Raw genomic sequence first — 13622 nt, 5'->3', positions numbered from 1 at the left:
GGTGACGCGGCGACCCAAGCGGGAGGCCCACCACGCCAAGGGCGACCATGGGGAAACAAAATGGAATGTCACTGGTGGCTCTGCGATCTCTCCCATCAGCGGCACCAGCTCGGCCTAGCCCAGTTGCTCGCAGTACGTTAACATAGTATTAAGGAATCTGAATGTCACGTGACGCCAGCACCTCTCTCATGCCGTTATTCACATGGCACACAGTCCAATAATAAGTTTTTGAGGAACTCAATCGGAGGTGCACGGTTGTACTTTACTCACAACTTTTCAGCTTGGATTCTTCAACAAGTAGTACATGGTGCAGACATAACAATCTTCTTTACAGACTTTCACTTCTCTTCCACACCTTCAATATTACAGGCTGTCTAGGAGACACTCTTCCCTCAGAACTCTAGACGTCTTCAGTCTCAGTTAGACCGTCCGTGAGGTATGCACTCTTGACTCCTTAACAGCATTCACTCAAGTTTCCTACTTGGCTCTTCATTTTGTAGTGGCAGGAGACCCATTACTCTACGCCTAGCTCAGAACAGGAACGTCCACCACCTCAGACTTCGTTTTCTAAACTCCACTCTCTAAAACTCCGCCTCCCCACTACCCAAGTCTTCCAATCACATCACTCACACAATTAAAGGGACACACACACAAGACTCATCCACAACAGTCACATTCATCCACACCACAACTTAGGGCCAATGCAGTGATGTCATCATCGGCTCGATCGCGTTCGTACAGCCTGTTTAGACAGGCAAATCATTCTTGGGAATCGTGAACATCTCCTTCACTTCTAATTCATTGTTTCACATTACTGTGTTAAATAATGGACAATCAATGTTTAAACCCAACCAGAAGCCAACATCCGATGATGATTTTCATGCCGACTGAAACTGACCGATAAACGAAAAGCGCACGATCCTCCTTTGTCGTTCAGAAGTTGGCTTGCGTTCAAACTGACCGATTATCATTCACTTAAAGGGGTTGTCTCACGCCGAAACAGGTTTTTTTTTATTCAATAGGCCCTCCGTTCGGCGCGAGACAAACCCAAGGGATGGGTTAAAAAAAAAAAAGTTTATTACTTACCCGAATCCCCGCGCTGCGACGACTTTTTTTTCCTTTACCAAGATGGCCGCCGGGATCTTCACCCACGATGCACCGCGGGTCTTCTCCCATGGTGCACCGTGGGCTCTGTGCGGTCCATTGCCGATTCCAGCCTCCTGATTGGCTGGAATCGGCACACGTGACGGGGCGGAGCTACGAGGACCAGCTCTCCGGCACGAGCGGCCCTATTCACCAGGGAGAAGACCGGACTGTGCAAGAGCGTCTAAAAACGCCAGAAGACAGCGAATTTAGACGGATCCATGGCGATGGGGACGCTAGCAACGGAGCAGGTAAGTGAATAACTTCTGTATGGCTCATAATTAATGCACGATGTATATTACAAAGTGCATTAATATGGCCATACAGAAGTGTATAACCCCACTTGATTTCATGAGACAACCCCTTTAAGATGTTTAGAATGATGATCATTCCATCTAAACACACCGTAACGCTCAGCATAGTGGAAAATTGAGCATAATCATTCATTTATACCATACAGATATACGACAAATGCAAAGTCATACACTGACATTCTAGAAGACCTTGGCTAGATGCTTCTTCATCCATACTCAGTAGCCAAAGTTAAATAATCTTGCATTGGAAGGCCTTGGACATGGTTTTGGGGGGATAATGTTTCTCCTTAAGGAGACCACCAAATTGCCGTAGGGAGTCTTATAGTCCAGGCAATGCTCCCTGGGAAATATGGGCATGCAAAGTTACTCCCAGCCAAGAAGAACCCTGTTCTGCACTGACGAGGGGCAAATACCCCGAAACAGCTACCTTCCCGCAGGAGCGGTAATTTGCATAGAATGATAGATAGCAGGAAAAGATAAACGGATGATGTGAAATCCCAGTTGCACAACATGTCTGCAAGATCGATTTGTCAGCAGTTCACAGAAAGATCATTTTGAAGAGGGTGTTTCATGGTAAGAATAGAACTGGCGGTCATAACGAAAAAATACACGTCTGATACAGTCTGCAATGTTTGCTTAATAGTATAAAGTATATTTAATAGGTTTACAGACTTAATCCCAGATGTGACTGTGTGTGTACATTAATACATTACCAGATGACTAATCGGCCAACAGTTCTGCCATTTTCAGCAAATTCCCTTAGTAGTTACTAGATGTACATCAATCACTCTTCTATTCTTCTGACTGTCTTAAGGAATATATGAGATGAATCATAGGACAGGTCACAGTGGCGCATTACAATATGGGCAGTTTAGGCGGCCACCCACGGCCCAAGGCTCCCACACTTTTCCTACTGACCACTAAGTCTGTTCAGACCTGCCAATTTCTCCTTTGAACGAGTGAATGATGTCAGTGTTCGCTCGGGCCGCCTGTTTATACAGCAGATACATCGTTGGCTCATTCGCTTAGTCGTTTAGTCATATATATATCTCAAGATACTAACAACCACCTGTCCGTGTCCCCTGATCACATGATGGTGACGTCATCAGGTCCTGTAAGCACACGGCTGCTGTCCGGCTAGGTAGTTGTTAGTATTTCATGGCAATAGGGTTTCTAGGGGATGGAATACTAACAAACACCTACAGCAGCCATGTGCCTACAGGAGCTGTGATGATGTCACCGTCATGTGATCAGTCACCTGTGTGGGAGGAGTCCAGAGGTCACATGACTAGGGGGTGAACAGTGTGTGCAGGACTCTGTTGTGCTGCTTTTCATCCCTGTTGTTTAAAGAATGTATGTTGCAGAGCTGTATGTGATGTACATGTAGCAGAGCTGTGTGTGTGATGTGCATGTAGCAGAGCTGTGTGTGTGTGACATGCATGTAGCAGAGCTGTGTGGCAGAAACACTGGTACTATATAATTTCCCAATAATTACTAGTCAAAGTACTAACGACCACTTGTCATTATAAGTTCTTCATCCAGTTAGTGAGTTACATGCTCCGCCCCTAATGACATGACAGTGATGTCATCACAGGTCCTTCAATATTTTGACCAACTCCAACAGTCATCACAGGTCCCTTGGTGAGTTACATGTGATAATATCATTCACTATATTACATTATAAGTGGTGTATTGTGCCACCAGAAATACTGGTACTATAAATAATATTAATAGCTAGTTTTATATATATATATATATATATATATATATATATATGTGTGTATATATATATATATATGTATATATATATATATATATATGTATATATGCAAAATAACACAGCTTACCTCTTCCCCCTTCATGGATATATATATACAGAATAACACAGCTTACCTCTTCCCCCTTCATGGATATATATATATATACAGAATAACACAGCTTACCTCTTCCCCCTTCTTGGACAATGACAGGTCACAGAGCATGCTTAGAACAGTTTCCCATAAAAGTCAATTGGTTCTTTCCTGTTTATTGTATCTATGGACTACGAGGCTGCTATAAAGCATATCTCTAAATCACGTGTCAAACTCAAGGCATGCAGGCTAAACCCAGCCCTCTACATCATTTTATGTGGCCCATGACGAGATTCGGACACAGAAGGCGCATCTGTCCGCTTTCCTCCGAGAACACATCCAGGACATGGCAGAGGGAGCGATGCCAGCACAGGTAGCAGGTGCCATCTTGGTTTCTGAGCTCTGGCACATGCCTCCACACCGCTCTGCTCAACAACTCCCAGATGGTGGAACAGCTCTGTCAGCCCTCCCCAGGCACTCTAGCCACCCTCTAAGGTAGGAAGCTCAGTGCTAAAGAGGTGAGAGGGAAGAAGTGCCGTCACAGTGCATAGAGCTGCATTGCCATGTTAGGGCGCCCACCCACTGGCGATTTTTTTTTCTTTGCGTTTTTTCTCAAGAGCAATTAGAATTGAATGTACTCCTGTCCACTGGCGTTTTTTTTTGCGCTGCGTTGCGTTTTTTAACATAGGAACTGTCAGTTGCATATGTGTCCTTATTTTTCTCCTAATGCACCCATGAAAGTCAATGGAATTTAATGGAAAAGCCGCGAAAAACGCCGCGAAAACGCTGCATTTTCCACGCACGAAAATCGCAAACGCCAATGGGTGGGCCCCCTTAAAGAGTAGTTACATATATGGCTCAGGAGGGGCAACATCACTCTTTATTGAGAGTACCAATAAGGTGGGTGAGGAGGCTTATAATGCCATCCATGCTCCGATGGGTAATATGCAAATAAGGAAGATGGAACAATACCTCTACAGTGCCACCTATTGGATGGCAGCTTTCCTTCAAATCAATGCTTGACCCTTTATATAGGTCTGCAGAGCAATGATTGAGAATTGAAAACCAATCTAGAATCCATACACAGACAGCTGTTTCAGTTTTTTTGCCCCTCATCAGTGTGCAGTAACACCCTGGCTTGGCTAGTGGGAGGCCTGTGACGTGTGTCGGGAGGGGTATCATCTCTCATTAGGAAGAGCACAAAGAAGGTGAGTGAGGAATCTTATAAAGCCATCCATGCTCTTCTGGGTAATATGCAAATAAGGAAGATGGAACAACACCTCTGCAGCGCCACCTATTGGATGGCAGTATTCCTTCAAATCAATGCTTGACCCTTCATTCAGGCCTGTAGAGTTGGGAATTGAAAACCAAGGCAGAATCCATACACAGACATCTGTTTCGGGGTTTTGCCCCTCATAAGTGTGCAGTAACATCCTGGCTTGGCTAGTGAGAGGTCTGTGATCTAGGTCAGAAGGGGTATCATCTCTCCTTAGGGAGAGCACAAAGAAGGTGAGTGAGGAGACTTATAAAGCCATCCATGTTCCTCCAGGTAATATGCAAATAAGGAAGATGGAACAACACCTCTGCAACGCCACCTATAGGATGGTAGTATTCCTTCAAATCACTGCTTGACCCTTCATACAGGTCTGCAGAGTTGGGAATTGAAAACCAAGGCAGAATCCATACACAGACAGCTGCTTCGGGGTTCTTGTTTATGGCTCATTCATATTGGTGGATGCAGTTTAAGTCTGTGAAATACACAGGATTTTCACGGATCAAAACTCTTCATAATCACATCGTATTTGGTCCTTTTTGGGGGGTTTTTTTGCGTGCGTGTTCAATGCATGTGAAAAAAAAAGTAAGACGGGCCATAATTTTTTCCTTCCTCCATGCATTAGTATGCAGCGAATGGCTACATATACGTATCTACGAGATCCCATTGACTTTAATGAGCAATTTCAGTCCGTAATACGGACCAAAATAGGGTTGCAAATACGGCCGTATGACTGAGCTCTTATAAGTGGCCCTTTGAAGGCAACCATAATGTTAATGTGGCCCTCAATGGAAAAAAACAACATTTCCAACATTAGTGATCCGTTTCCTTTAAGCCAACTATGTCTCTCCGGGGTCCAAGAACATATTCCCTTTGATCAGACAGACCCAACAGAAGCAATTACTTCTGGCCGGCCGGCATCCTCCGCCCGGTGGTCACCTTTATAAAGGAGGCTCGGCTCCTACCGATAAGTAGATTACATTATGTATTCGCCTTCAGACACCTGCGATGTATTTATTTCACACACCTTAATACACGATTGTATCTCGCCAACCTCCTTATCAGATGGACATTTGCATCCGCTCCTCCTGGAATCTGAAACCTCCGCAGATTATTCTCTAATGTCTTTATCTCAGTTTTTCTTTCTTATGAACCGTCGTCGATTTAATGGATTGCTTCTTGCGGTGCTTCATCTACGTCCGGCGATGTTATCACCCTTCTATGGTTTGCATCGCGGGGGGAGGTAAATACGCCGCCACTTACTGTCTCCTTAATGTGGCTGCGAAACACGGATGTTGTATTATTAATGGGTGTAAATAGTGAATCCCTACAAGTGTCATTTGCAAGCGTGTTTGCGCGTACATTTGCGTGCAAAAAATAGGCGCGCAATCTGCCGAGAATAGAAGCCATCATTTTTAATCAGTTCATTCTCACTTTCCCGTCTGCACACGAAAAAAAAAAACGCAACATGCACTAAAGGCACCATAGGAGTCTATGAGGGGGAGGAAATACCCGTGCAATTGCGGAAGGAACTGTGCAATTTCGTGGAAAAATCAACACACCGGGGGCTATTTAAGGGCTGCGCAGCCTTTTAAATCATGGTGTGTCTCGCGCTCCGATGTGATTGGTCTACAGCGGCGCAAAAAATATTGTGACCTTCACTGCACGAAAAATAAAAAAACGCATTATCACAAGCGTTTTTGCGCTTCTGCTTGTTCCAAATACAGAGGCAAGGTTGGGGAAGTCATATTCTAGACTATAAGGGCTTAAACAGACGGGCGCACGCGCTAATACGCTCGCCACTATGAAGTGTATTAGCGCATGAACCAGTGGGGGGGGGGGGTTTGACTTGTCAAACTCCACGCTATTGCGTGCGAGTTTAAAAAAAAACAAGTGGGAAGATCGGTCCCGCCCTATTTTCCTCGCAGGTAGAAAAACTACGCACGAGAAAGATAGGGCAAGTCCTATCTTCTCTCGCACATAGTATTAACCCTTTCCAGTCTGATTTGTATCCTGGTTTTCCTAGGAGGCTTATTCTTTTTCTGCTGTTATACAGCAGCGCTATCTGCTGGCTAAAGCCAGTACTGCATGAGGTGACACGTTGGATAGGCTCCGACAGCAGAGAGGCCGGCAATATACAGTAAGAGAACCCCGACGGATGTCTTCAAACATCAGAGCTGTACAGCCCTAAATCATAATGTCTTCAGAGGTGGATTGGAAAGGGTTAACACGCGAGAATCCCGATAATGAAAACGAAACCATTGGAATCGATGGTTACGTTTCATCCAGTTTTGCGGCCGTGATTTTCATGGCAGCAAAATGGGACAAATTCACGGTCATATTTGTGTACGTAAAATTTACGCGCGCAATACGTAGACTATAGAACACATTGATTTCAGTGGGTTCGTACTCATTTCCCGATTTTTGCACGCGCATTTCCTGTGCGTGCAAAAAAAAAAATCGGACCTGCTCTTTTTTCTGCATACATACGGTCCCCATAGAAGTCATTAGTAACTCCGTGAAAAGAAGAACATATCTGGAACTCATTAGGCTAAATAGCCATTAAGGACGTGTTCGCCTGCGGCGCGCAAATGAACAATCGGATTGCTGCAGATAGCTGAGAACAAGCGCTTGGCTATTTCCGTCATCCCCATTGAAATTAATGGAGCGGCGGCCACGCATGCATGGCCATGACTTCATTCAACGTGATGTCACTGCGGGTGGGAGAAGAATCTCCCCACTGACGAGAAGGGGGGGACCTTGGGATTGGTGTGGGGGTCTCAGCAATGAGACCCAAACCAATCAGACTTGAATCCCTATCTTATGAGTAGGTGGTAAAAGTTAATCCTGGTATTACCCATTAAAACCAACATTCCAATGAAGACTAAGAAGCCACTTCTTGAAACGAATTCCATGCCATATTTGCCCGAAATCCACATTGGGAAATCCGCACCTGAATTTGCCCATTGGAAATAGATAAATCCACATGCAGATCCGCGGGTATACAGGGGCTGATCCGCGGGTATACAGGGGCAGATCCACGGCAGAAATCCATGGCTCCGACACAGATTTCTGCTTCAGTTTTTGAAGTGCATTGAGGTGCAATCAGAATACTCTGACCATGTTCTTAGTTCTTGGGGGAATCAACTTGTAGGTGGGCGACAATACTACGGTTGGTAAAGGCACAGGCTAAGCGCCCTTACTTCCGTCAGGTGGGCCAGAGGTTTGGCTCTGCGCTCCCTTGCCCCATGTGCCACATAGTGGTTGCATGGTCTGCCTCCATTGACAGCATGCCATTGGTTGTCCTAATGGACCAACCCGTTCATCTCTCCTTCAGTGGTGTAAAGGCAGAGTTTAAAGAAGCCCTGTAATGAACCACCTATAGATGTTGTTATAAGGGAACAGCAGGTTAGATGGCACTCTGCATGGATGTCCTCATCATAAGAATAGGTAGTCCGCCTGTATTCTGCTCTTGCAGCAGAAAGCAGCAAGATAGCAGCATACCCACACCAGAACAGCTTAGTGGATGAATACTGTACCAGAACCAATCTCTTAACATAAATACAGCCCCAGAATCAAGCTCAGCATATAGAAACAATATCAGAACCAAGCTCATAACATAAATACAGTAGCAGAACTAAGCAATTATGTTGTGGGGGTGCTAATGATCTGACCATGGCATCTCAGAACATCATAGAGGAGGACATAGAGCCAGGAGGATGATTCATGTAGCTCCACAAAATGCTGCTGCACAGATGATCAAATTATCAAAGCTGGTTGTAACCAGGGGTGTAACTATAGGGGATGCAGTTGCACCCGGGTGCAAGACCCTTAGGGGGTCCATAAGGCCTATCTTCTCCATATAGGGAGCCTAGTAGTATGAATAAAGCACTATACCTGGGGGGGGGGGGGCTGTTACAGATTTTGCATTGGGGCCTCGAATCTTCAAGTTACGCCTCTGGTATGGGTACAGATGGGGGGGGGGGGGCAGCTGAACTTTTGCACCCAGGCCCCTAAGCCTTTAGTTACGCCCCTGGTTGGAACCAAACACGGTGATTGCCCCCACCCTACATCCTCCTGATACACCCCTAAAAGCTGATGTCTAGCGCCCTCTGTTACCATAGGGGTCACACATGGCTAAGGCCTCCATTGCTATCCACTGACAGAATACAGATTGCTATAAACAGCACCAGTATTCTGCAGATCCAGGACAATAGTGAAGAATTTGAAATATAATGGGAGCATTCCTAAAACCTATGCTGAACTTTAGCCTATATTGAGGTACTTACATTCTAACCCCTTATGGGCTCTAGTGGTTAACCACCATTGCTCATGGCACACAGCAGGTATCTATTGACTATCTATTAAGTCTGTGATGAGAAGTTTGTGGACTCAAGTAGTCCATGCATTCTTCTTTTTCAGTCCTACATGATTTGCATCAGTCTGCTTTGCAGAGGTCACAGAGTCGAAAGATGAGGCAAGACGGGATGGCTGATACATGTCCCAGCCTGCAGAATGCCTATCCACGCCATTCAGTTCACAAAACATGGCTCTGCGTTCACTGCAGAACCTGAACTTGTCAATCTGTATTTACAGGCAGTAAAACATTTTGTTACATTAACTTACTTATTGCCTTCAGGCAACATGGGCAATGGCCTAAGGGGGTCTCATTAAAGGGGCTATAACATTTTCCTGCAAAATTTAAAGTTTTGGCACATTTTCTTGTAAACCCGCACTGCATTTTTGACCCATGTCAATTCAACACTCATTCCTCATGACACATAATTGCCCATAATCATCCTGTCCTGTAAAACACTTGATTTTTGTTTTAGTGGAGTGGTTCCCTAGAGCCATTTCAAGTCACAGCCAGTAAAATTGTTTCCAGAGTCTTCTTTAAATCACAGGTTTGGAGAAGCTACATTCACTTTATGTCCTTCGTTTCGGAATTGCATATCGGGCAATTCCCTAATAAACGTCTATTATGAGGATCACTCAACGAGGTGGCGGTAGAGCGCAGCCGAACATTCTGCCTCCGTAGGACTGGGAAAGTGAAGCATACATTTACTGCAAGTTAAAAAGTTTGTTAAAATGGGCTGGGGCCCATGAGGTATGCAGGAAACCTGTGAGAGCTGCACGGAACTAGTATGATGCAACGCCGGCTGCCAAGGTGTATGAATAGTGAGGAGCTGAAAACAAGCTGTTCTGTGCATGTTCGGAATCTCAATGGATTCTCATCAAAGTCAATAGAAATGATTATTCTTTCTGTGGGTCTGCCCTACCTCATCAGATTATGGAGATATGTATAAGCCTTAGAGGCTGGCCATCATTCGCAAAAATAATGGTGTCCATCTTCCCCTTACCTCCACTGGGTATATGACCCCGTAGATATTAATGATCCAAATCATATATTAAGAGAAGGTCTAAATTACATACTAAGAAGGTCTAAGTCACATATTAGTGATTTCAATCTCAAGCCGCACTAAAAGTAAAAAAAGTGTAAGACCCCATTTCATTCATATCTATGGGGTCATATACCCAGGAGTGACCCGTGACTATCCCCCATTGCCACCGGGCCTTTTTTCTTATAGGAACCCAATGGGTGTCTCATATTAACAACAAGCCCACCAGTGGAGGGGAGCCATTGACTCCCTTGGGAATCACTACACTGGGCACTCTGATGACAGCTTGATTGAAAGAGATCTGGGTTGGCTGGCATTATCCACATACCATATCATCATCTCGGTGGCCAACCCATACGTTCATTTGTTTTTTTCTGTGTTGTATGTCAGGTGTGCCCTATAGTGGTTCATGTTTTTTAAACAATTATTAATAAAAGTCAGATTTTATTTAGTCTAAACTGTGAAGGGCCCATATCACATCTTGTATCTAAGCTAGAGGCGGCCCAACAGGGTCCTAGAGCCTCCATGCTCAACCATATCACTATTACTGCTGGGGACCGCTGTGGGGAGGGGTCACTATTACTGCTGGGGTCACCATGGGGGGGGTCACTATTACTGCTGGGGCCGCTGTGGGGAGTCACTATTACTGCTGGGGCCGCCGTGGGGGATCACTATTACTGCTGGGGCCGCTGTGTGTGTGGGGAGGTCACTGTTACCGCTGGGTTATGTTTACACGTGGCAGAAATGCTGCAGAATGTCCTCAGAGGAAATCCCTGTGGCAAATTCTGTAGCATTTCCGCAGTCAAAATCTGCACCCTGTCTATTTTGAAGCAGCCCTGTCCTTTTTATAACAACGCAGGTAAAAATCATACGTCGTGATAAGCCGCGCCCCCTGACGTGTTGGCACTTCACGATAAATAAGTGGATTTTGGGTTGCAGTTTGGGCACTCGGTCTCTAAAAGGTTCGCCATTACTGTACTAGAGCCTCCATGCCTGCCTGTATCACATCTTGTATCCAAGCTAGAGGTGGTACAACACGGTACTAGGGCCTCCATGTCACCTGTATCACGTCTTGTATTCAAGCTAGAGGCAGTACAACAGGGTACTAGAGCCTCCATGCCTGCCTGTATCACATCTTGTATCCAAGCTAGAGGTGGTACAACAGGGTACTAGAACCTCCATGCCTGCCGTATCATATCTTGTATCCAAGCTAGAGGTGGTACAACAGGGCACTAGAGCCTCCATGCCTGCCTGTATCATATCTTGTATCCAAGCTAGAGGTGGTACAACAGGGCACTAGAGCCTCCATGCCTGCCTGTATCATATCTTGTATCCAAGCTAGAGGTGGTACAACAGGGCACTAGAGCCTCCATGCCTGCCTGTATCACATCTTGTATCCAAGCTAGAGGCGGTACAACAGGATATTAGAGCTTCCCTTCAAGGGCTCAGTTTTCTGCAATTAATGATCCTTTTTGCTCTGATACTGTAATCACCTATGTTACAATCACACTGAGAAAGTTTCATTCCGTTCCAACAATTCCTTCCAGGTACTTGATTTTTTGACAATGATTGTGTATAGTCCATTGGTTTTCCAGACTATCTCCCTTTATTCTTCATGGCCAGGTACAAAAATATTGTCTGAGGTCATGAATTTACTATAAGCCGGTCTTAACAATTTCACTGGAAGCGGAAGGGTATATTAACTTAGACCGAGGAATTAGACGCTGACTAAGTAAAGATGGCGCTGACATGAAGTGTGCCAAATGTATAAAGAAGTGTCTTAATAACTTTGCCACATCTTTTGGGCTGTCTATGTGCCCACTTTTGGAAAAGTACTGCAGGCTAGCGTTAAAATGCCAAAAGTTACAAATTATAACGTTCACCATAACTTGCGACTGTGGTAAACCAGAAATCTGGCATACAAGACTTCATAAAATACCCCAGTACTCAGGAATGAGCTTACCAGCAGCCACATGAACATAGGAAAATGTAGATGACTATGGGCAAGTGTTGTAGACATTCTCTGTGACCTGTGCAGAGGTCATTGTACAGGGAGGGGGAGGAGGTGAGTCGTGACCATTGCTTATTGTGAATGGTGGATCTTGTGTTATCCATATTTAAATGTGAACTTTCATTTTATCTTCCCTTCATGGCACGTAATACCTGGGTCAGAGGCGTAACTGTAGAGGATGCAGGGGATACAGTTGCACCCGGGCCCAGAAGCCTTAGGGGGCCCATAAGGCCTCTCTTCTCCATATAGGGAACCCAGTACTATGAGTAAAGCATTGTAGTTGGGGGCCCTGTTACAAGTTTTGCATTGGGGCCCGGGAGCTTCAAGTTAGGCCTCTGACCTGGGTTACATACCTCCTAACCAAACCACACTAGCTACTATGCAAGTACCTTGATTTCTTAGCAGCACTTACATTAGTTTGGTAGATTTTTTTTAGCAAACGGTGAGTCTAATTTCCACACTATGAAGGGTTAGTGTCCCTTTAGGACACCCGTACAGATTTCCACCACAACCGCCGGCGGATCTCCACTGATTGCTGGTTGACACCTGGAATTGTCTTTTGCCTAATCCAGGTGCTGCTCGACAATCGGTAGATCTGTAGTTGTGGCGGACATCCGTACTGTCTACTGTAGTGGTTAATGGAGGAAGTTCTAATCAGATCAAACACATAACTGCAGGAAAGTTTACTCACCTGCACTGAACTTCCAGGTTGTTTGCACTGAAGACGTTGTGGGCTTTGATTGATGTGTAATGCTTCCAATAAAATAAGTTATTAAATTCCTTTCTGTTACAGGAAAGAGAACAAGTTACAATGTGTTACACTAGTTAAATGTCTGCATTGTGTCATTTCAGAGGGCGTATCTGGGGAGGCTGGCGGGGTATATGCCAAGGGGAGAACGCCAATAAGCCACTCTGCTTTAGCCAGGGTACTAGGATACAAGGTTAGGGCAGCCAACCGAACCTTTCTCTGGGCTTAGGCAAAGCCTAGCAGTATTTGCATATAGCTAAATCCTTCTAGCAGGACTGGAATATAATGCTCCTCAGAAGATAACAGATTGTTGCACCTATCTTAGGTGGCAACTGTCTTCCATTACCTCTCTTTCTAGTCTAACCTTTTTCTAGGGAGGCTACAGAGACCTTAACCCTTTCTAATCCAATTTGTATCCTGGTTTTCCTAGGGGGCTTACTCCTTTTCTGCCGTTATACAACGGCGCTATATGGTGGCTAAAGCCAGTACTGCATGAGGGCACACGTTGGATAGGCTCCGACAGCAGAGAGGCTGGCAATATACAGTAAAAGAACCCCGACAGACGTCTTCCAACATCGTAGCTGTACAGCCTTAAATCATAATGTCTTTAGACGTCAGACAGTGGATTGGAAAGGGTTAGGGTGGATATGTAAGGACAGATTGAAAGGGGGAGTGAAATTGCAGATTCATCCCCAAGACTTTCACCTAAAATCACCTCAGTTTGCATACACTGAATGAGCACTTTATTAGAGACCCCGAGGCTAGTAGCATCTATTGGCCTTCAGAACCCACATAATTCATCATGGCATAGATTCCACTAGGTGTTGAAATCATTCTGTTGGCCCTTGCAGGCAGGAAGTTCCTGTAGGTGATGCAGATTAGAT

At 45.1% G+C, this 13622-nt stretch overlaps 1 protein-coding gene across 1 annotated transcript in view; it reads left to right on the top strand.

The window, feature by feature from the left end:
- FAT2 (FAT atypical cadherin 2) overlaps window positions 1-13622 on the top strand; it is a 101212-nt gene that overhangs the window by 23995 nt on the left and 63595 nt on the right. The window lies entirely within an intron of this gene.

Source organism: Eleutherodactylus coqui, chromosome 2, assembly GCF_035609145.1.
Source record: "Eleutherodactylus coqui strain aEleCoq1 chromosome 2, aEleCoq1.hap1, whole genome shotgun sequence".
Classification (NCBI taxonomy): domain Eukaryota; kingdom Metazoa; phylum Chordata; class Amphibia; order Anura; family Eleutherodactylidae; genus Eleutherodactylus; species Eleutherodactylus coqui.
This window is presented reverse-complemented; position numbering and strand designations above follow the sequence as displayed.